This window comes from Emydura macquarii, unplaced genomic scaffold (genome assembly GCF_026122565.2).
Source record: "Emydura macquarii macquarii isolate MOO-44397 ecotype Brisbane River unplaced genomic scaffold, CSIRO-AGI_Emac_v2 contig_1876, whole genome shotgun sequence".
Taxonomy (NCBI): Eukaryota; Metazoa; Chordata; order Testudines; family Chelidae; genus Emydura; species Emydura macquarii.
Window position 1 is genome coordinate 12378630 of NW_027132013.1, and position 23755 is coordinate 12402384.

Genomic DNA, 23755 nt, shown 5'->3' on the forward strand with positions numbered 1-23755 from the left:
CCCGAATGTGAGGGTTCAAGTGCTGCCCATGCAGAGAATTTATTCCTTCAAGAAGCAGCTTAAGCACCTGGGCTGCCTGACTCCAGGAGAAGGGTTCCTATTCATGGTTCACTAAGAGCTAGACATCTCCTTGCAGCCTGAACTTAGATGCATATCTCTGAGAGAGGGTGGGACTTTGCATATGCCCCTCTTGTCGGCATCTCCCATTGGCTAGCTTAGGCAGCTCCCTGCCTAGTATGCTGGCTTTTGTGGATTGCATTCTAGGCACCTCTCTCTCTCCATTGATTGTATAGGGAGCCTAAACACCTAACCCGGCTTTGTGGATCACAGCGTTTTTCCTGTGATTTTCTACGTGCCTAAAAGTTAGGTGCTGTGACACTCAGCATTTCCATGTCTAGTACCTTTGTGGATCCCACCCATATTGCTCATAATAACATAATATTCCAGGTGCATTACATAGTTCACATACCTCTGCAGAGAGAGACTATGACCTCCATGATCCATGACATGATTTCTTTGGATATCATTATTTATTGGTGTTCCAGTCATAATTAGAGCTCATTGTGTTAGGTGCTGACAAATATAAGCTATTGCCCCTTTTCCAAAGATCTTATAATCTAAAAAAAAAAAAAAAAAAAAAAGACGTCAAGTGGGAGAAAGTGATAAAACATACAAGCACAGAGTTCATGGCAGTGCTAGCTATGTATTTCATTAACTCCTTTATATATATATATATATATATATATATATTAAAAATATCCTCAACTACCCTCTTCCAAATTCCAAAGTTATTTTTCTTTTCACTTTTACCCAGCCTAATTTCTATTTTTATTTAACACAACCTATTTTCCCTTCCATTTCACTGTTCCCATTGGTTCACCAAAGTTGTTTTATTTATATTTAGTTATTGTAAGAGCAAAAATGCCAAATTCCTCTTTGCCAAAATTCAAGCCATAATGCCCCATGTTAAGAGCACAACCCACAGTCTTAATTAAAGGACTCTGTGTGTATCTGTCTGTCAGCAGAAATGAGCAGAGGCACACTCTAAGATTGCAAAGGACGTTCTCATATCTGTGAAAGTGCAGCAACTGGAGGACATCCCTGACCTTCCAGGGGGTGGTGAGGACTCTTACCTCATGTGGTTGATCCCAAGAGCATGTGGATGGTGGCGGTTGGGTAGTGAGGCCTAAGTTAAGGCTGTGAGGGGTGTGAGAAAAGGCCTACAAAAAATTGCCCGACTGATAAGAGATAGATTGAGGATATAGGTGATGTGTATTTATTTTTTAAAATAAGTATTCAATGTATATATAAAATATATGTATGTAAATATTGTACATATTTTGCTGATATCCCTCTTCCTGACTCTCCATGTTACTTGTCTTTGGTGGGGAAAAAGTAGAACTAATAAGTCCTATGCCTATTGTTTCCCTTTTTGTTTGCAGTATTGTTGTAGCTGTGTTGGCCCCAGGATACTAGAGAGACAAGATGGTTGAAGTAATATCTTTTATTGGACCAACTTCTGTTGGTGAAAGAGACAAGTTTTCAAGCTACCCAGAGCTCTTCTTCAGGTAAAAAGATATTACCTCACCCAGCGTGCGTCCTAATATAATTTCCCTGACAATTTTACATACAAGTTGTATCCTGTACTCCCACCCTTTGTCTGCTTTTTGTCTTATACTGTATGCATTTCAGGGCAAGAACTATGTCTAGTGTGTTAAAAACCTGAAGCATTATGGGGCTCTGATGTGACTAGGGGCTTTTTGGTGCTATCTCAAAACATATAAATAAATAATATTTTTACATTTAAATAAGGGATAAGATTGTCTGTGATTCCAGCTGAGGCTTGGTCTACACCTAAAAAATACATCAACCTAGCTACTTCGCTCAGGGCTGTGAAACTTCATCCAAACCCCACTGTAGATGTAGCTAAGTCGATGAAAGAATTCTTCCATCAACCCAGCCACTGTCTCTCGAGTGGTGGATTTACAATAGTGATGGAAAAACTCCTTCTGTCATTGTGGTAAGTGTCTATTATACAGTGCTACAGTGGAGCAGTTGCAGTTGTAGCATTTGTAGTGTATACATACCCTCATTCACTGCAGTAAAAGATAGCTAGGAACACACTTATCTTTTCAGGTGGATATCATAGTCTGTTTTTTTTTTTCCTCTCTCTGTCTGTCTGTCTGCTTCAATTTTTCCCTGATTCTGTTGGTTCATTCTTCTTGCTGTAATGTTTTGCTTTCCTCAACTGAGTCAACTCATTTTCCTTACAGGGTTCGTCTCAGACACTTTACACTGAACCCTCTTGGCCTTTCCCAATCCTATTCTTCCTCAAGGGGATCATGCTGCTGTAACTACACTTTCTCCACGCCTTTCTCTTGTCAACTGCTCAGCTCGCCACTATCCCCAAAAGTAACAAGTGCTGTCACACTCAACCTGCCACCCCTCAACCAACACTCAAGAAGTCACTCCAGCCATTCCCCCAGTGCTATCCTCAACTACATTTTCCTGTCAGACTTCAGCTTCCCACTTCCCAATGATCATTCTTGGATTTTAGTTCCCAGCTGTTCAGTCCCCAACTGTCATTCCTGCCATTTTCAAATATCATTAATAGTGATAATTCCCAGCTGCCCACTCCACTTCACTACTAACTGCCCACTCCCCAACTGTCAGTTCCACCTGCACACTCTGTCACTACAGACTGCCGAAACCCCAACACTCCCTATTATTCCCACTTGACCAAATATCATTCATGGTCACATGCTGTCTCCCCCATATATTGCCTGCAACTGTCAATATCTGGCAGCTCCCTGGCTATCCCCACCCAACCGTCATTCTGGCACTCTCCCAAATGTCAAGCCCTGCATTACCCTTACTGCCATTCCCAGCTTTCTCCCCTTCACCCTCAACTATCACCAGGTACAACCAAATGTCACCCCCACCTGTTACTCACTATCAGCCCACCCATCACTCCAGCACTTATACATTACCACCCCCGAAATGTCAATCCTTCCAGCTCCAAGTGTCCCCTTCAACTGAAACTTTGTCACCTCCCAGCTGTCACTTCCTGTCACCCCCACTGGCACTTCATGCTCTTCAACTGCCACCTGCCTTCTATCACTCCCTAGCATTTTCCAACAACTGTCACCCCAACTGATACTTCCTATTACCCCCTGTAATAGGGCTTCACTGAACCTACCCTGCTTCCGCTTCTTCTGTTCTCACAAAGTCACTCAGAGACCCTGGGATTCAGCAACCATTGGTGCAGTTTTATTTACAGGTTTTGCTCCCACGACGTTTTCCCAAACAAAGCTTGCACTTTTAACATCTGCACCCAGAAGGGAAGAGTTATCACTCTACTTCCACACCCTGGCTTCCTTCCTCTCAGCCCTTTATGCAGCACCAGGCTAACTGGGTGGGTAGCTGTCTCCCGTTCTCTAATTAGCTCCCTAAATTGGAGCTGGTGTGACAGAGGGCTGACTTAGCAGTTCTTGCCCAGCACCCTGTCACACCCCGATCTGTTACTTCTTGTCACCCTAGATGTAACTACCCAACTCACTTCAAATTGTCACTCTCCTCTCTACAAATGTCACTCACTTTCATCACCCAGATCCCCAGCTATGATCCCCACACACTGAGCCATGAGGGAAGTCCCTCTCCCTTGCTCAGTCTGACAAGATCCAGGAAATTACCCAACCTCCCCATTCATCCTTCAACCCATGTTCCCCCTTTCTCTCTGGCCTTGCTTTTACTGCCAAAAAAGCTGCATTTTTTGTCTCAGGGTATCTAATACACATTACCTATCCCAAGATAAAAACACAGTGAAGGCAAAGCACTTTAGTTTTACCACAAGGTAAAACTAGGCAAGGTCAATCCCACATATGGGGATAGTGTAGACAGCAAGGAGCAGAGGAGGGAGGGGTAAACAATGGATGGGGGAAGCTGAGGGGTACAGAGCAGAAGAGGAGAAATGGAAGAACTGAGGGGCAGTGGAGATGGAAGGAAGCAGAGGAAGAGGGTAAATTGAGGGGGTGGGGGGGGGCATGAGAAGATAGGGACAATGGGCAAGAGGTAGGAGCAGAGAAGGAAAACAGGGTGTGAGGAAAGGATAGAAGAAGAGGATGGGCCTCCAGAGGAGATCAGGAGAGATGGAAGGAATGAAAAAAGAGAGAGGAAATAGCAGATATGTTATGGGGAAGGAAAGAGGAGAGACTAGAAGGAGGGAGTAATTCAAGATGAAATTCAGACTGGAAGCAAGGAAGGAAAGCACATTAAAGGAGGTAGAAGGGAAAAACACAGGAAAAGGAGACATGAAAGGAAACAGGGTCCCAGAAGGGATGAGGGGACTACAGGAGGAAAGGGGGACAGGGAAGGAGAAAATCAGGAGACAAGAAAACAGGAGAGAAATCAACAAAAGAGAGACCAGTGATTCTAAAACTATATTAGGAAGAAATTATTAAAATTGTTTAAATCTTGCAGAAAAGATCAATCAAAACATGGGAGAGAAAACAGCAAGGTATGCTTTTTATAACAATTTTATTAAAAGTTTGATGTTGAACATTTACCAGAATATTTTGTAAAATTTATTTGTTTGATGTAAACAAACCACAAACACTTTTAAAATATTGAAAAATTTCCAAAATAAGTCTGAGCCAACTCCCCATTCCCAACCTTCATTGTAAAATCCTTAGTACAGGTTCCTTCACCTGTAAAAGAGACATCTTCTAAAACTTTTAGCTTTTTTGGTTGACTGGCGGTAGAGAGGAAAGAAGATCCCTCCATGTGTAAACCCTATTTCTTACCATAACTTGTTTCAGGCAGCAAGTTAATTCTTCCAGACATTCATTATAGTGAGAGATATGGTAGCTAGGTGCTCACTTATCTTTTTCAGGTGGATTTTACAGTCTATTTTCCTCTCTCTGTTCTCACTCTCTCCCTGATTCTTTTTTTTTTTTTTTTAATTTTTTTCTTAATCGCTCTCTTTCCCTTTCTGCAGCTAACTATCTCTGTCTGCTCACAGCTCTCATATAATTTACTCAATTCCCTATTATCCATTCTTCTTTGGCTTTTACCAATCTTATTCCCATGCCTGATGAGTGCCCTGTTGCTGTCATTGACCCTTTATTTAGGTCTCTCCCTCTCTCTTCAGCTGTTCAACCCTAATTGCCATCTTTCAACTACCACTATCTATCTGTTTAAGCAGTTATACATACCTGATTGCATTCCCCAAGAATCATTCATGATCCCCACCCCCTGGAACCTTCTTATTCCAATATTCCACCCTTTCTGTTAAAGGTCATAATCTAAGACATTACCATTGCTATTTGAACAGTAGTAGAGGGGGGGAAATATCCCTCCACATAAAACCCCATTCCACACCTCCAATCATTTCCAGTTCTGACTCAAATTGCCTGTGATCTCCAGTCCTCTAGGTTTCTAATTCAAAAGGTCTTTGATCTCTACTGATCTCCACCTCTGATCCAAATTATTTTGATTTGAGCTAATTGATCTCTGATCTAAGTGCAGAATTATTGATTTCTCACTCCTTCTTCCAGTATTTCTTATAGGCTTTTTCCCATCCTGGAATGTCCTGCCATATCCTTTTTTTACATCCTTAAATTTCTGATTGTTGAGGTTTGAAGGCCAGAAAGCCGGTCAGCAACCACACAACAATGACAATGCATTGCTATTTCAGTCTTGTAAGCACCATCATGTTTACATCTTCAGGAAAATAGAAGCTCTGTTTAATATAATAGTCAGGTGAGCAAGGAAAAAAAACTTGACTGAAGCCTGCTAAGAGATTAACATATTCCTGCGACAACTCAATTGATGCAACACACTCCTTTTACTCTTCCCAGTGGCTAAGAATGATGAGCTAATGGCAATGTGCCTTCTTTGAACCATTCCTTTCTAGGTCTATCTTGCTCATATGGTATCTCCCACATATAGATACCAAATTGCCTCTTCATTTATGACCCATCAAGCATGGGAAACTAAGTAAAGGTTTTACTTAAGGAGCCCAGTTGACTGTTGCCCTGCTCCTTGTATAGTCATTTTCAGCAGTGCAAATCGAAATGCAAAGTGGGTATAAAATTCTATCATCATTCTGATTTAGTAACATTTTCCACTCACTTTGCATTGGTATACATGACTGTACAAAGTGAATTGGGCCAAAACTGCTCAGTTTTACTCTACAAACATAAGATATTGAAATCTTTGTTTTTAGCTTCTAAATATTTCATAGTTCTGTTACTGTGGTAGTGACTTCCTGATAACTGCCTGTCTAGGAAATGCTTATATCACACTCATCACCATGACATTTGAATAAGTATTTTAAAGCCACAGCTTTGTGATTCCTACCTGATTAATACCTTATGCCTTATGATTAATGCCCTCGCAAGGTGGGTGGGATTGAATACAGCTTGGTATTTACAATTGTAACTACCATCTTATAGAGGGACACCCAAAAGAGACCCGTAAAATCAGTCTAAAGGAGTTGGTGTCTACCCTTAGGGCACCATGAACCCTAAAGTATGTCTACATTGCAAGTGCAGGTGTGATTGTAGCCCAGGTAGGCATACCTGTGATACCTGTACTAGCTAGTACAGTACTATCATCTCCCCTGATGGTAACTCGTTGCTTCTCCTACACCCTCTCTTCATCCAGTCTTTCTGGTACAAGGATACTTCCAGCATCATTTAGTGAAATATGACATAAGTTTGAGTCCTGAAAGGGATTTCATATTCTGAAATGCTGCATTTCATACGTACAGTAGGGAATAGGGAAATTGTATGGAAATGAGAAGATCTAGATTCAAATCCTATTTTAACTATCAACTTACTTTGTGTGATATCCACTTCACTGGATTTCTGTATGTGTATTTTTCCCTTATATAAAGGGAAAGTGACACTTAGGCACTATTGTAAAATCTAGGGATGCAAATTACTGCATCAGTGATTACTGTTTGTTTTTCAAAACATGCCATTTCCCTTATCCTTTTTGTAATGCTCGATTATATTACGGGAGCACAAGTATGTCAGTGTAAGATACTAGCTTTCCTAAAAAGAAGGATTTCCTTTAAAGTTAGGCAGATGCTCTAACACATGGATTTGTAGGATCAAGTTGCTGAGATACTATGGTGATGGGAGCTATAAAGTGCCTTGCTATATAGATTTGACTCATAAACAGACAGTCACCTGGCTGTTAGAAGGTACTAAGTTAACAGCAAATGCTTGTCTAATGTAACATCTGATATCTAATGACAATTTGTAAGTAGTCTATGATAGTAGATACATTTTCTTGCAATGATGCTCAGACTGCACTGGGGATTTCATAACATAGAAATGGTACATAAATTTGAATCACTGAGGAATAATGGGTATATTAGTATACACTAGTGTGCCACAACTCTGTCACATGACACGCTGCTAGTGCTCAGAGATTTCATTGCTGTGGCTGGCTGCAATAGAACTGGGTATGAAACTGTGATAGATCCCTTTAATTCGGGTTGCTCAAATGACATCACCACCCAGCTTTTGGCATTGTGTGCAGCCAAGGGCTTGTCTGTTATGGGCTCATGGTTTAATCCCCTTAACAACCATCGCCGGACCTAGATTTCAAACAGGGGATATGCCCTGTAGGAAACTAATCACATTCTCATCAGAAATCATTCCGTAGTGAAATCTCACCAGGTCTTCCACATTGCAGAAGCATCAACAAACTCAGACCATAGAGTAGTTGTTCTTCTGTTTTCACTGCATTTTTCAACTCCTCACAAGCCAGATGTCCATCAACAGTACAATATCCAGTGTCTTTCTGAGGATCCTGTTGAGCCATGAAATACACATAGGCTGTTGAGGATCAACTGTGTAATCTCAGTGTCCTCTCAGACTATGTGGAAATCACTTGGAGTGGTATACATTCTATCACATGCTGTCACTGGAACAATTGGCTTCAAAACAATCATGCAAGAAATTGTGGCTTTCTGAAGAGGTGTTTGATACATTAGCAAAAAAGGCAGATGTACGTAAATAGGGAGATGTCCAAGAATGTAAACATCTGAATAGCATTTTCCAGGTCATGGCAAAACAAAGCCATCATGCATCTCGCTGGCAGCCATAAGCAACCACCTATCATCCTCATCATGAAACCAGACAGCTCTCCCTGCTCATCGACAGATGAGCTCCTGAACAGATAGAAGACTAATTATGAAAGCATGCTGAACCATGGACCTGCTAGTGTCTGTCTAGAGCTATGTGATCTGGCAAATCGAACAGTTGCAGACCCAGGATGAGCATTGATCCTTTCGTCACTCAGGGAAGTACAAAAGGCCTTCCAAAAGTTACAGAATGAACATGCTGCTGGACCTGATGGTATTCCACCCAAGATGCTCACAGGTGTCTTAGAAGCAGCAAGAATCAGTCTGCATCAGCTGTTCTTATAAGTGTGGGCATTACGCAAAGTACTATAAGAATGGAAAGATGGCATCATAGTGTCCCTATACAAGGGCAAAGGATTTTGCACCACGTGTGACAACTACAGGCCAATCTCACTGTTATTGGTCCCTGGAAAGTTCTCCTCACATTCTACTGGGTAGGATGCAGCTGCTCCTTACCAGATAATCAGTGTCCACAGCAATTGGGTTTAACTACAGGGCAGTTAACAATGGATGCTTCAACTTCTGGCTGAGCTGCACAGAGAATTTAACTTCCTGCTTTGTGTGGCATATATTGACTTCAAAGTGGCTTTTGATTCAGTCAACAGTCAGCACTTTGGCTCACTCTGAAATGAGCTGGGGTTCCAAACATTCTGCTAAATTTGGTGCATGATCTCCACACCAGTACCAGTGGTCTCTAACTTTCCATCAATATGTGAAGGGGTACATGCCCTGACCCAACCTGGGTCACCTTGGGACCACCCCACAGATTCATGGATTTGAAGGACTAAGACAGATCTGGAAACCTCACTACACAGTACCTGGTGCAATGCCATCAACCTCGGTCACTTTGGCTAGTGCAATGGTTCTTAGTAGACTACGCATGTTTGATATGAGTGTGCCACATTGAATGGGCTTGTTGAATGAACCAGTAGAAATGTGTGAGGGTTTAAATTAGAATCACTGAGGAGTGGTAGGTATATTGCTATGCAGCAGTGTGCCACATTGAATGGGCATGTTGAAGAAGCCAGAAGGAATGTGTAAGGGTTTAATTAAACAAAGCAAGTGTCAGTGGATTTTATGTTTTGCATGATTGTGACCATGGCATTTCAGGGCTCCTGAAATGACACTGCATCAATTCCACCAGGGGGCAAACCAACAGAGGCTTACTGAGGGCAGTCATCCCCAGTAGACCGATTCAGACCATAAGCAGGTCCCAGGTAGCACTGAAAACACAATACCCTGGGGCAAACAGAAAACACAACAGTCCCAGGTAACAAAGTGAACACAACAGTCCCACACCACCTGGCCTACCTTCCCTTAAGGAGGCTCTGGCATCTAATGGTCTCTGATTAGGTCCCAGCTCCAGCCAGGCCCTCCTTCAGGGAGCTACCATCAGAGATCTGCTCCCCGCCCAGCCTCCTCTCAACTTAGCTGCCTCTCTCCTTTTAACCACTCCCTCCAAGCCTGGCAGCTCTTGGAGGTGAAGGGGACCAGGGCTGACTGAACCCAGAGCAGCACATTAACCCAATGAGGGATTTGTACACCATTTCAGAGTTATGTAAAGGAAATTATAAAGTCACAAGGAGCAAGAAGATTCCAAACAGGAAGACGATAATGTGGTTTTTTTTCTCAGCCATTTATACTTTGTGTGATTAATAAATGACTGGTTAATATGTTAATTAAGCATATTAAATGGACTCCTCCTACACTATGTTTGAGGTGTTTAGCCTTAGTTCACAATTATTTATTTTACAAAGTGAAAGCATATTTGTCAGGGATTTTACTATGTATTTGTTCTTTCAGACAGATTTTGTTTTTCATTACGTATTAGCCTATATCAGCTGCTCTGACACCTGACACACACACCCCTCACACACTGTGATTGGGATTGATACACTCAGCTATTGTCACATTAGGACAATTTTCCATACTGATAGTTACAGTTATGTATTGTAATAGCATAGAAGACAATGTTTGTACTAACGACTTCCATAATTTTGTGGTTGCTTTAATTGGGGATGTTCTGGAACTTGTAAGTCAGGCCTTGTCTACACAAAATTGTGCCCCATTTTAACTAACTGTGTGCTTTTAAACTGAGTTAGTAAACCAGGAAAGTTTGTGTGTAAACATTCTCACTTCTGTTTAAGAGTGGCTTCTATCAAATTAGCTTAAGTAGATTCATTATTGACTTAAACTAATCAGAAATAAACAATTTTTAAGTGGAAATAAGAATGTCTAGATGCAGGGTTTTGTACAAGTTACAAAATCGTATCAAAACTTGATTTATGTTAAACCAATAGAACTTCTGTGCATGGACAAGGCCTTAAACCAGGGATAGTCAATAGGCAGACTGTGGGCCAAATCTGAATCGCCAGACCCTTTTGAACGGACCCCAAATATTTTTATTTACTTATTACTATTATTGTTATTTTATTATTATTATTTTCTCTGAGGTCTGGACCTTGACTATACCTTAACCAAGAAATTTGGATCTTGACAAAAAATAATTGACTACCTCTGCCTTACACAATGAGCTTGATTCTCTGTTGCCCTACCTCTTTTCAAGTCTTTTGCACCAGTGCAAAGTGGATGTGAAACACTACTGTTAGGTAGCATTTAACACTCTTTGCACTCACTTTGCACTCACTTTTTTCTGGTGTAAATAGTGAATCAAGTTCAGTGTGTTGAGGAGAGCCCTTATTATTTGCTGTTTCTTGATTAAGGAAACTACTGTCTAGAAGTGGTAGAAATTGTCTTAATTTGTCAATGTCAACAACAAAAAACGTTTGATCAAAAAAAGAGTTTGAGAATATTTTTCAATGTTTTCTCCCAATTTTCCAATCAGTTCCAGAGCTGGTTGATTTTTTTTTTTCAATTTTAAGCTTTGTATTTCAATGAAAAAACAGAAAAACAAACAATTTTGAAAAAAATCTTTTGTGATGCCCCCTCCCGTTTATCAACCAACTCTGCTTCCGTCTGTAGTGAGGAAAGTGTGGAGATGGAGTAGCTAAACTGGCAAACAGAAATTAGCTTCAGCTTTGCTAACTTGCATCTCCTCTCTGAACAAAATGACTGTTTAGCTGCTAATTTGAACATATTGTCCTTTGCTTTTGAAGAGCAGGAATTTAGCAGGTATGTTTATCTTGAAAAATAAACTAGTGCTATGAGGTAATAATATTATTTGTTAGACTTTGAATTTTTATGAAGAGTACTAAGTTAATTAATATACATCAGAATTACTCATTAAAATGTACATTATGCAGGAATATTCACCTGTGAAAGAGTCCTAAGAAGTTAGCTACCAGGGATGATATAAGAACAGCCATACTGGGTTAGAACAATGGTTCATCTAGCCCAATATCCTGTCTTCTGATACTGGCTAATGCCAGATGCTTCAGAGAGAATGAACAAAACAGGGCAATTTATTGAGTGACCCATTCTCTGTCATCCAGTCCCAGCTTCTGGCAGTCAGAGGTTTAGAGACACCCAGACCACGGTGTCGTGTCCCCGACCATCTTGGCTAGTAGCCATTGATAGACCTATCCTCCATGAACCTATAATTCTTTTTTGAACCCAGTTATACTTTTGACCTTCACAACATTCCCTGGCAATAAATTCTACAGGTTGACTGTGCATTGTGTAAAGAAGTACTTTCTTATGTTTATTTTAAACCAGCTGCCTATTAATTTCATTGGGTGACCTCTGGTTCTTGTGTTATGTGAAGGGGTAAATAACACTTTCTTATTCACTTTCTGCACACCATTCATCATTTTACAGACTTCTATCATATTCCCCCTTAGTCATTTCTTTTCTAAACTGAATAGTCCCAGTCTTTTTAATCTCTCTTCATATGGGAGCTGTTCCATATCCTTAATGATTTTTGTTGCCCTTCTCTCTACTTTTTCCAGTTCTCATATATGTACTCACACTGACTCTAGGAACTCTTTCTTGAGTGGTAACAGCTAATGTAGATCCAAGCACTTTATATGTATAGTTGAGATTATGCTTTCCAACATGCATTATTTTGGATTTATCAATGTTGAATTTCATTTGCCATTTCGTTACCCAGTAACCCAGTTTTGTGAGATCGCTTTGTAAATCTTTGCAGTCAGTTTTGGACTTAACTGTCTTGGGTAATTTTGTATCATCTGCAGACTTTGCCACCTCTCTGTTTACCTCCTTTTCAGCTCATTTATGAATATGTTAAATAGCAATGGTCCTAGTTCAGATCTTTGGACACCCCTATTTACCTCTCTCCATTGTGAAAATGATCTAGTTATTGCTACTGTTTGTTTCCTATCTTTCAACCTGTTACTGTATAACAGTAGAACTGTATAACAGCATGTGACAGACTAAGAAAGCAGGTGAATGATGGGCAAATAGAAGACAGAGTAGCTCAGTGGGTGGAGCACTGGCTGTGGCTATGTGGTGGGAGAGAGGGAGGGATCAGGAGACTACCTCCAGATCTATGGTTGACTTGCTGCATGACCATGGAGCAAGTCACTTCACCTGTTTGTGTGACAATATTCCCATCTATAAACATGGGATAGTGCTGCTTGCCTTCCTTTATTAATAACTTTGAGGTCTACAGATGAAAAATGCTATATAAGAGTTAATATACTCTGTGGCCTTTTTTGTGATGAACACACCATGTGGCTTAATGGTTCAAAGATAGAGTAGGTTAGGGTAAAAGGATTACAGACACTATTAATCTTAAGGCAAGCATCTGTTTCCAGAATTTATCAGTAAAAAAAACCACTGCATTTGATCAATTTCAATGCATTATGAAGCATTTAACCTGCAATAATCTAATTGCAGTATTAAAATGTTTGCTATGCCATCCACCAGTGTTCACGATATAATGTATATTTTACAGCTAACTAATTCCTTGTGAGACATCCTATAAAATAAACAGAATCATCACAAATTAGAAACAGTTTTTCATAAACATTTTGGGTTAGAGTTAAAAAAAATCTGTCATTGTGGGCTTGTCTACACTTAAAACACTGCAGTGGTGCAGCAAGCTTCAGTGAAGAGGCTAATTATACCAACAGGAGCGCTTCTCCAGTCAGAATAGATAATCCACCTCCCCAGGAGGCAGTAGCTAAATCAATGGGATATTCTCCTGATGAAATAGGGCTGTCTACACTGAGAGGTTGGTCGGTTTAACTGTGTGTGGATTTTTCACAACCCTAAGTGATGTAGTTATTCCAAACTAATTCCCTAGTGTAGACCACGCCTGAGTAACCAGCTAACCAGGTTTAAAGCTTCATGGATTAAACCTAATCCACCTTTTGGATTAAAAGTATTTGCTGTATCAGAACACTCTCTGTTACATTGATTAAAACTTCAAAGAGGCACATTATCATCACAGTGAAAGTCAGTGCAACCTGTGATACACACCTTCCACAAGTAAAAGCACTTTGATGTAAAAATACATAAAACATCCATGAATACCCAACCTGGATCACAGATTGAGCAGTTCCACCTGGAAGAATCTTTTTCTTAAAATTCTGTGCACATTGGTTACTTCCATAATAATAAGAACACTCTTGTTTCAGATTCTTTTTTGCAAGCACCATGCAGATCAACTAGGGACATTTGAATCACTGTTGTAGATGGAATATGTGACTCAGAGATGACTTTTTATAGGATGGTGTGTCTTTATTCCTGGATTCTGTATGGTGTTTAAGTGATTTTTGTTTTTGTCGTTGTCGTCTACTTAGTAGCTAGTTTTAAGAAGGAATTCACTGCTTATAAGAGCTGGTTGAAAATTTTCTGACAGTACAGTTTTCCATTGAGGGTAGGTGGCTCTCTCTCCCTGTCAGTCTTGGAGGGAAGTCATACCCTCTCGTTACCTTAGATCTACAAAGGCAATGCTCAATGGGGAATTAGCAGTCTCAGGGCTCTGGCGCTCTGGGCAGGGCTGAGCAGTAAGCAGTCTAAGTGCTCTGTTCCTCTGGGAAGGGCAGAGCTATAAGTAGTCTGAGAGATCTGTTCCTCCGGGTAGGGCAGAGCAGAAAGCAGTCTAGGAGCTCTGACCCTCCGGGCAGGGCAGAGTAGTAAGTAGTCTTTCACCTGGCCTCTTGGCTCAGGCAGGCAGCAGACAAATGCAGGCCTTTTGGCCTAAGGTGAGTAGGTGGCCTCCCTAAGGGTGGGCCAGCTGCAGAGGGTAGGAGGACCTGGGCTCACCCTACTCCATTGGGTCCTAGCCTAGGACCCTCACAGTGGCAGATGGTTCTGCTACTGGGTCAGCAGGTATCCCAGAGAAACATGCTGACCTGAATTCTGGCAACACAACCTGACTTGGTGTACCTGGGTCACTTCCTACTAACCCTTCGGAGTGTACCTCTGTCTCCTGGGATTCCTCCATCTCCTTGGGGTACATGGCCAGCGGCAGTCCCAGTGGCTCCTCCGGGTACTGGTCCATGAGCAATGCCAGCACCTCCTCTGGGTCCTCAGCGTGGCAGAGCTCTATCTTGGGCACAAAGCTTGGCAGCAGGTGTGAGACGTCTGCTTTCTTTTCCGGCTATCGCACAACTGAGCCAAACAGACCGCCTTTTAAACTTCCTGTCCCACGCCTCTGCTTCTGGCAGGGGGTGTGGCTTGCCTGGTTCCACCAGCCAAGGGGTGGAGAGTGGTTCTGCCCCATTAGTCTTGAAGGTAGGCCGTGCCCCCTTGCTACAATTGAAAAATGCTGATTTGATAAAATTGAAATGTTTTTTGGGAACATATCATTTTGTAAAAATTTTCAACAAAAATTACATTTTGATAAGGTCGAGCACTTTGTTTTGATAAGGTCAAATTGTTTAATTTCAACTTCTTTGCTTCAACTTTGCCATTATTATATTATATAAAAGCCAAAATGATACATTCAAAACAAAGCACTTTTACCTTACCAAAATGAAATGTAGCAATAGGGTGGCTTTTGACATTTCTGAAATGAAATTTTTTAGAAATTTTGTTTCATGAGAAATTTCAACTTTCCGTTCTGATTCAGCACAAAGAAAAATTTAAATATGTTGAAATTTCTCATAGAATGGAAATTCTGAGTTTCAACCAGCTCTGTTGATTATCTCTGACCTGTAGGATGTGTGATTACATCCTCAAGTATTGCTGGCAGGCTGTTTAATTGGTCAGGAGTAACAGGCCATTGCTCTATGCTGTGACAGGTTTTTATTTTTTCTGTTACTTGTGTGTCTGGTGATGGCAGAGTGGAACACCTTATTGTGCATGCATAGAGCGTGCCCTGTGCTGCCTCATGGCTGTTACAAAATGTTTGCATTGTTATGACTGAAGATGAGCTTCCAGGAGCTGAAAAGCAGGAAACCTATAGCTATAATTAAATCAATGAAATCAATTATTTGCATGTGTGTTGTCTGCAGCCTTGCTATTCCTAAGGCACAAAAAGGTCCCTGAGTTTGGACTTCTGTATTGGTGATCTTGGTGGGAGGGACAGTCTTGGTATTTTGAAACTTTCTTTCATTTTCATAGTTTTAAAGTTTCATAGCTTTTATAGTTTTAAATGTGAGGCCCAGTTCTATCTCACAATGCAGACCCTTTAAACTGCTTTGCCAGTTTAAGTTGGACCATAAAGAGTGCAGGAATATCCCCTGTACAAAAGAGCTCCTTGGCCTGCATACAGCTGTCGGGGTGGCCCAATGCCAGCTCAGTTTCTAGTATGCAGGCTGTGATGTGAACAAGAGAAGGCAAGGTAGGAGTAGGAGGCGGCATTCCAGAGGAGGCTGAAGTCTTCTGTGCTGTGGCCAGGCCCGTCAAGAGAAATTTGGGGCCCCAACACATCATGTTCACAGGGACCCCGCCTCCCATTTCACTATGTTTACAAAGATGTTACAGATGTTTTGTGGGACTATAAGCTCAGGGCCCTGATATAACTGTTCCCCCTTTTCTCCCCTCTCTGCACCCCTAGCTGTGGCTGTTCTCTGCTTCCCATGGCTCATGGTGCTCTGAGAAAGAAAGCATTAATTAGAGCAGCCATGAGTTCCTCTAACTACTGAGCAGTCAGACACCCTGGCTGCCCCAAAATATGGGGAGTATGCCATCTACACACTGGAACAGAAGAATGCAGAACTGGGGCCAAATGTTACAGCGCAAAAATTGAGGCCTGACAGACAGATGGATAGATCTATGTATGTCTTGCAACACTGCAATGGCTAGCATTTGGAACAGATCCTGTCAAGGACTTTACTTATGAGGACTTATCTATACCTCTCTGTAAGCGTTCAGCACAGTCTGGCTTGGGGCATCGCCACCCTTCCTCAGTTCCAGGCTCCGAGGAAGGCCACAGCGCCGCTGCTGAGGGGAATTAGCAGCCGGTTTATGAGTCTACAGCCCCGGCCTTCCCACAGGCAGGCTGTTTACGCACTCTGTCACTCTGGCCCTTAGGCAGGGCGGGCGAGCAAGTAGTTTATCGCGGGCGAGCAAGCAGTCTATCGCCCCAGCCGTTAAGCAGGGCGGGCGAGCAAGCAGTGGCTCCGCTGGGTGTCACAGCAAGGCAGATCACTTTCTCCCAGGGTGGCTAGGGAAGAGGGGGAGGGGGACACAGGCCCACCCATCTCCACTGCATCCCAGCCCAGGGCCTTAGCAGTGGCAAAGGCGTTTGCCACTCAGTCGGCGGGGCTCCCGCCACAACACGCCGACGGGGCCTAGTCCCTGACTCAGCCACTGGCTATGGCTGTCCCTGGGCCACTTCCTCTTCTGGTCCCCAGGTACCTGTTTTCCGTTCCTCCGAGTTGCTGGGGCCCTCTGCTCGCCGCAGGCCTGCCAGTCCCTCCGCGTCGGTTGGCGGTAAGTCTGGGAACTCCTCAGCGGAAGGTAGCTCCTCCAGGTCACCGGGCTCTCGGGGTTCCCCAGCGTCAGGCAGCTCCTCCAAGTTGCAGGGCCCCCAGGGTTTCCCAGCGTCAGGCAGCTCCTCCAGGTCAGGACCGGCCTCCGGGGTTGTTTCTCCCATCCAGCGGGCAGGGTTGGCTCCTCTCAGCTACTGGGGTCCAGCGGCCTCACACAGTCACCAGGGTCTGGCGGCCCTACCCAGTCACCAGAGTCAGGCAGCCCCCTCCAGTCGCTCGGGCCTGGTAGGCTCGGCAAGGGCTGGTGGCTCCGGGTGACAGGGAGTCTATACCAAACAGCCGCAGGGGCTGGGTCAGGCCTAGGCTGCAGCCTCCGGAGAGATACGTCTACCTCTGGCAGCAACTTCCCCCCAACTGAGCTGCTGGTCCTGCCTTTTATACTTCCTGTCCTGGGTCTGGCTCCACCCCTCTGTTTCCAGGTGGTTGTGCCTGCAGGGCCTGGTTCTGTCCAGTGGGGACAGAGCAACCCTTCCTCAGTCCCAGGCTCCGAGGAAGGCTACAGCGCCTTGCTACACTCTCAAATATCCTTATTCTGAGGAACATCACTCAGAACTGGGGGATGGGGCAACGAAATGGCATATGAAATTCAGTACTGATAAATGTAAGTAATACATATTGGAAAATATAATCCCAACTATACATATAAAATGATGGGGTCTAAATTAGCTGGTACTACTCAAGACAGAGATCTTGGCGTCATTGTGGATAGTTTCTCTGAAAATATCTGCTCAATGTGCAGTGGCTAACAGAATGTTAGGAACCATTAGAAAAAGGATAGATAATGAGACAGAAAATATCATAATGTCACTATATAAATCCATGGTACATTCACACCTTGAATTCTGTGTGTAGTTCTGGTTGTCCCATCTCAAAAAGACATATGAGAATTGGAAAAAATAGAGAGAAGAGCAACAAAAATGATTAGGGGTATGGAACAGCTATGAGGAGAGATTAAAAAGACTGGGACTGTTCATCTTGGAAAAGAGATGACTAAGGGGAAATATGATAGAGGTCTATAAAATCATGAATGGCGTGGAGAAAGTGAATTGGGAAGTGTTATTTATTCCTTCACATAACACAAGGAACAGGGGTCACCCAATGAAACTAATAGGCAGCAGGTTTAAAACAAACATAAGGAAGTATTTCTTCACACAATGCACAGTCAACCTGTAGAACTCATTGCTAGGAGATGTTGTGAAGGCCAAAAGTATAACTGGGTTCAAAACAGAATTAGATAAGTTCATGGGGATAGGTCCATTAATGGCTATTAGCTAAGATAGTCAGGATGTCCCTAAACCTCTGACTGCCAGAAGCTGGGACTGGATGATGGGATGGATCACTTGATAAATTGCCCTGTTTTGTTCAAACATCTGGCACCTACTAATGTCAGAAGACAGGATACTGAGCTAGACTGACCAGTGGTCTGACTTAGCATGGCCATTCTTATGTTCTTAACAGCCCCTGACATGCTGTATGACTTTATGCAAAGGCCAGCCTTATGGATGAGGCCAGCCTTATGGGTGGGTGACTGCCTAGGCACCGTGGTTAGGGGGAGTCATGGTCAAGAGGCAAGGAGCAGAATGGGCCTGGATGTGAGGCCACGGAAGGGAGCTCGGGGTAAGAAGGGGATAAGCAGTAGGGCCCAAGGAAGATGCAGGGTATGGGGAGCCCTGGAGATAGCGGGGGGCCAGGGGTGATCAGGGGATGGATGGGGAGGCAGCAGGGGCCAGGGTCACCAAAATGCAAGTTCAGGGCACCATTTTCCCTAAGGCCAGCCCCTGCTTATGCAAGTTACTTCATCCACCCTTTGTGTGTCTTGTCCATTTAGACTGTAAGCTCTTCAGGGCAGGAATGGTCCCCTGCTATGTTTATGATCATTAACTAGCACAGTAGGGCACTAATCTTGTTTGGAGCCCATAGATGCTACCCTAAAACAATACTCATGAATTATAGGAGAAGCTATATACACTAAAGGGTGAATCCCACAGCACTGTAAGTTTCCTGCATACATAATTGTTTATTATACTATGCTCAGCATCTCCACAATGTCTGCTCAGCACCTTCTAAGAGATGTCCAGCACCCAGTGCAGAAAGCCGCACTTGGCCAGTAGGGTGGGATTGTACCTGGTAGCATGCCAGATCCAACTATTGCCTGAGGGAATCTGCTTATTGTAATATCCATGGCAGGTGGATGATTTGGTCAGAAATAGTAACAGGATATTATGGAAAGCAATAAATAAGTGTACAAAACTCTAAATCTGAACATCCCCAAACTTTGGTACCAACTTCTTATTAGATGAACCAAAATCCTGGATCCAAGACTCTTAATTTTAAGTGGGATTAGGATCCAGATGTGATTTCCTGAAACTACGTTGCAAAGGCCCTTGAAGATCCAGTTGGTTGATTGATTATTTTGCTCCTTAATAAATATGTGATGGATTTAAACTAAAAAGTATCCATGGTACATTTTTGGATTCATGCTATCTAAACATGTGAATCTTTTTCTATGAATTATAGGTAGGGACATGATTATACTTGTTAAAACTTTCCTGATTGTTTGCCTCATATTGTCAATTAACGTGTTCACAGTAAGGACTTCCCATCTTTGTTAAAGAACTGTAGTAAAATTGAACATCTGTTTGTTATGACTGGCTACAATTGGGTATGTCGCAGGTAGTTTCTCTTATCCTTAGTATTTCTATCCACATATTTTTTATTTTCTTGGATATTCCCATCATAAACCATATGTGGAAATGCTCCACTCAACAGTTTCTCTGACATTTCTCAGAATCATTTTATTTAACTTTCTACTCAACTTTGGTGAGATAACATTGGTCTATCACTACTTAAATGGCCCCTTCTGTAGTATCTGAGCTGTTCAGTCAGCCCTCAGCTGGGCAAAGCATGGGTTACCCCAGTTATATTTATTTCTACGTTCTCATGTTTTTTCCTTCCATATTATAAGTTCCCATCATTTTTTAATATAGAGTTCTCTTTCTGACCTAGTCCTAGGAACTCCTTATAAATTTTGGAATATCACTATAAACCTGGAGTTAACCTAGCCTAGAGGCACCATAAGTGGTGAGTTATGTTTGGTTTTTGTTTTATAATATTACCTGGTTTTGTAAGATTTTGAAATAAAAATTTCATGTAATTTGGAGTATACATAAATACTCTGCAAAACCCATGTAGTATATAATGAAAATGCTGCTTACCTGACCCCTCCATAGGCCAGTTCTGGGTTCCAACAAGAGTCAGTGGCTGATATGACATCCCCTGCATAGTGCAGATTGGGAATGTCACTCAGACAAAAAGCCAGCAATTCATAGCGAAGTGGAACATCTCACAACCTTAAAAAGAAACAAAAAGATATGTTTCAAATTAAAAAGCTAATCTGCAAGCCCACTATCTTCTCTTCTTTCAGATTCCTCTTCAGCACTTGCACTACTAAGATACCTACAAGAAATCAGCTAACAAGTGATCATTCCTAGCTTGAGGGGAAGATGGGGGGATGTCAGCAGATTTTATTTATTTATAAAAGAAAAAAATGTTTCAACTGTGTTCGAGCCATCAAGTTGTGCACACCTCTAACCATGTAAACGTATTATCATAAGCCTTGTGTTATTGCATTCTTCACTCACATGTTGCATCTTGTTGCAAAGTCTTTGGCCTTGCTATGTTTTTGCGCAACATGCAGCCCAATGGGGCCCCATCTATCTAGATGCTCATATGACTCCCATCACTGTAGCATTTGAGCACCTCACAATCATTAGTTAATTTTATCCTCACAACATCCCTGGACGTTAGGGAAATATTATACTCATTTTACAAATGGGAGACTGAGGCACTGGCTAGACCAAGTGATTTGCCCTGGATCACACAGGAAGTTTGTGGCTTGGTCAGGAGTTGGACCCAGAGCTTCTGTGTCCAAATCCAGTGCCCTATCCTTCAGCCTATCCTTCCTCCCTGAGATTGATTGAGACCTTCAGACACTACCGCAGTATAGGCCTTGTGTGAGCTAGAAAGCTGTACCATTTTAAGTATACCAATATAGTTAAAGAGGTGCAACTCCCCCCTCCTCCTCCCAGTATGGATGTAGTTATATTGGGATAAGGCAGGGCTCGACAAATTTGTTTTGGAGCTAGGAGCCAGCCCAAAAATTAAGGAGCCAGACAACGTGGGCCCAACGGCGAAGCACCCTGGCCAGAGTGCAGCAGCTGCTCTCCCCTTCCAGCCCCGCCCCTCTCCCACAATGTGGGCCCAGTGGTGGGGTGCCCTGGCTGGAGCGCAGCAGCCGCTGTGCTCCCCCCTCCCAGCCCTGCCACAGGTGCAGTGGTGGCCTGGCCGGATCCCGGCGGCTGCTTCCCGGAGAAATACTAGGCGCCAGACTTAAATTTCTAGGTGTCATGGCGACCTGGTTTGTCGAGCCCTGGTATAAAGGAGCTTTATATTGGTATAGATGTTCTTGTATGGCAATGGAAATAAACTATATTGGTAGTATAAGGCACCTTTATAACTGCCTCCACACTAAGACTTACACCAGTATATCAGTAAAAAACTACTCACCTAACCAATATAGTTATACTAGTATAACTTTCAAGAGATTAAGACCAGGCCTTAATCTCTAAAATAAACAGGCCTGTGAATTTTTTAGGGTTACTTATCACTGTATTGCAATGATAAGTAGGGAAATAGGCATGTTAGAAAAAGGCTTGGTTTTGGAATGGTCATGTTAAGATTGGGTTATGGCAAACTTAGTTTGGCACTCCTCTGTTCACAGATCCCATGTGTAGATTTATGAACCATAGGAGGGGATATAGTTCATCCTACTCATACCTTGTCTAATTTGACCATTTAAATGGCCCTTTTCTAAGAGACCTTCACATGGATGCTAGAACATGGATATCACATCTTTATATAACATTTTTCCCTAATTTGGTATTAGTGTACATTTTGCATCATTGACTGTAGCCTTCTCTTCATTATTCTAGGATTTTTGACTGAATATTTACACCTGAGCTTTTTATGCCATCACTTGGTGACTTTTTGAATCCTATGTAATGTTTTATTTGTTGGGTATGTTTAGAATCCCTGTAAGAGCACAACAGAAAGTACACAAGCAATGTATTCTTTATAGCAATTTCTTTTGTGCAGAATAATATTTACATTTGTTCTTTTATAATCATATTGGAAGTTAACTTTATACACTGGGGCCAGAAAAAGATAGAAAAGAGATTTCCTAAGGGAGAGGTGCACCCAGAGACCATAGACCCTAGCACGGAGGACTGTGCAACCTCTGAGCCCAAGGGAAGAGACTTTATTTGTTTGGATTTAATAAAATGGAGCCCCAGCAGGGTAATTTTACCATACCCTTTTGGACTGTATGGAGTTCTTAAATGGCTCTGAGAGAAGGGAAACTGAGGCCGGGAGTTCCTGTAGCACTACACTAAATCAGCACACTGGATAACACTTCCATAGCAGTCATTCATGATCTACGTGCAAGGACTGTGTGGGATTAGCAGAGCTGGATGGCTGTGGAGAGGAATGGACCCTGTATCCTCATAAGGAGTATAGCCCTGTGTGCCTTAACCTTGCATGCTGGGGAGGTCGAATTGTCCTAGGACAATGTCATACCCATGTGGCACTCTAGTCAGGTTATTACATCAAACATGCTAATGTGGTAGATATCTGCCTACAAATTTCCTTCTGAACACAGGACCTTCAGATTAAAGTGATGCTCCACTGATTGTGCTGTTCCGGTTCCTATTTACCAAGCTCTGCAATCATACCCATGGATGTTGTGATCCCTTCAGCTCTCACAAGCTGTGTCTTATTGTGCTGGGTCAGTACTTCAAATGCAACACCTGGGTGCTTATAAACAATGCTGGCGATTCAGTAGGTGGCACATTTTTCTCTCAGTCAATACCCAACCAATTCTTCAACACAATGTTAGGGAGTGCTGTGATGTTGGAGTGGCCATTTTTCACATGACAAACACAAAACTCTGGCCATTAAAGATTGCATTTGAATGAGTTAATGTGTTTAAATCCTATGTTCTGGCCAAATTCCAACTCAGTGAATTCCATTCTATCTATGGGAAATTCCACCTGCGGTTTCAGTTGGATCCTAGATTCTTCTTCCTGTCCTGGACTGTTTTATAGTGTTGATGAGCATGGTTAAACAGCTGCCAAATGCCACCACAGAGGTGGGTGAAATGAATGCTGTAGCTCTGCTGTGGCATTGAAGCCTAATTAACTCATATTTATAAAGTGCTTAGAGATTCCTAGATGGAAGGTGCTATACAAGTGCACCGTATTTATTAACGTTGCATTTTATGCTTTATAAAAGATTCCAGTGGGACTGAGTCTTCTACTGTATGTAATGAACCCAACCCCAATACAAAAAACAACAAAAACTCAACTTGAAGAAGAGCTGTGTGTGGCTGGAAAGCTTGTTTCTTTCACCAACAGAAGTTGGTCTAATAAAATATTACTACCTCACCCACTTTGTCTCTAACAAAAACTCACCGCACAGGTCATCTTCAAGAAGTTCATTTTTCTGTTTTCTCATAATCCTGCTTTTAAGACCCAAGTAAAAGTAGCATTCTTAAACAACTAAGCAGCTACTCATGTTACTGCAGAGTCAGCTGCAGGCAATCAGAAAGGAGCTTTTCCTAGCAGGGCCTCATGTTCACTCCTTGGCTCTGTGTGTGTGTACTTTGCTGTGGATG

General features: G+C 42.5%; 1 long non-coding RNA gene across 1 annotated transcript; it reads right to left on the bottom strand.

The window, feature by feature from the left end:
- Positions 1–511: 511 nt before the first annotated feature.
- LOC137159650 (uncharacterized) lies at positions 512–23755 on the bottom strand. The gene is made up of 3 exons (XR_010921682.1): positions 23553–23755; positions 20241–20375; positions 512–617 (listed from the first exon to the last, which is right to left on the bottom strand). It is a non-coding gene; the product is annotated as an uncharacterized lncRNA (long non-coding RNA).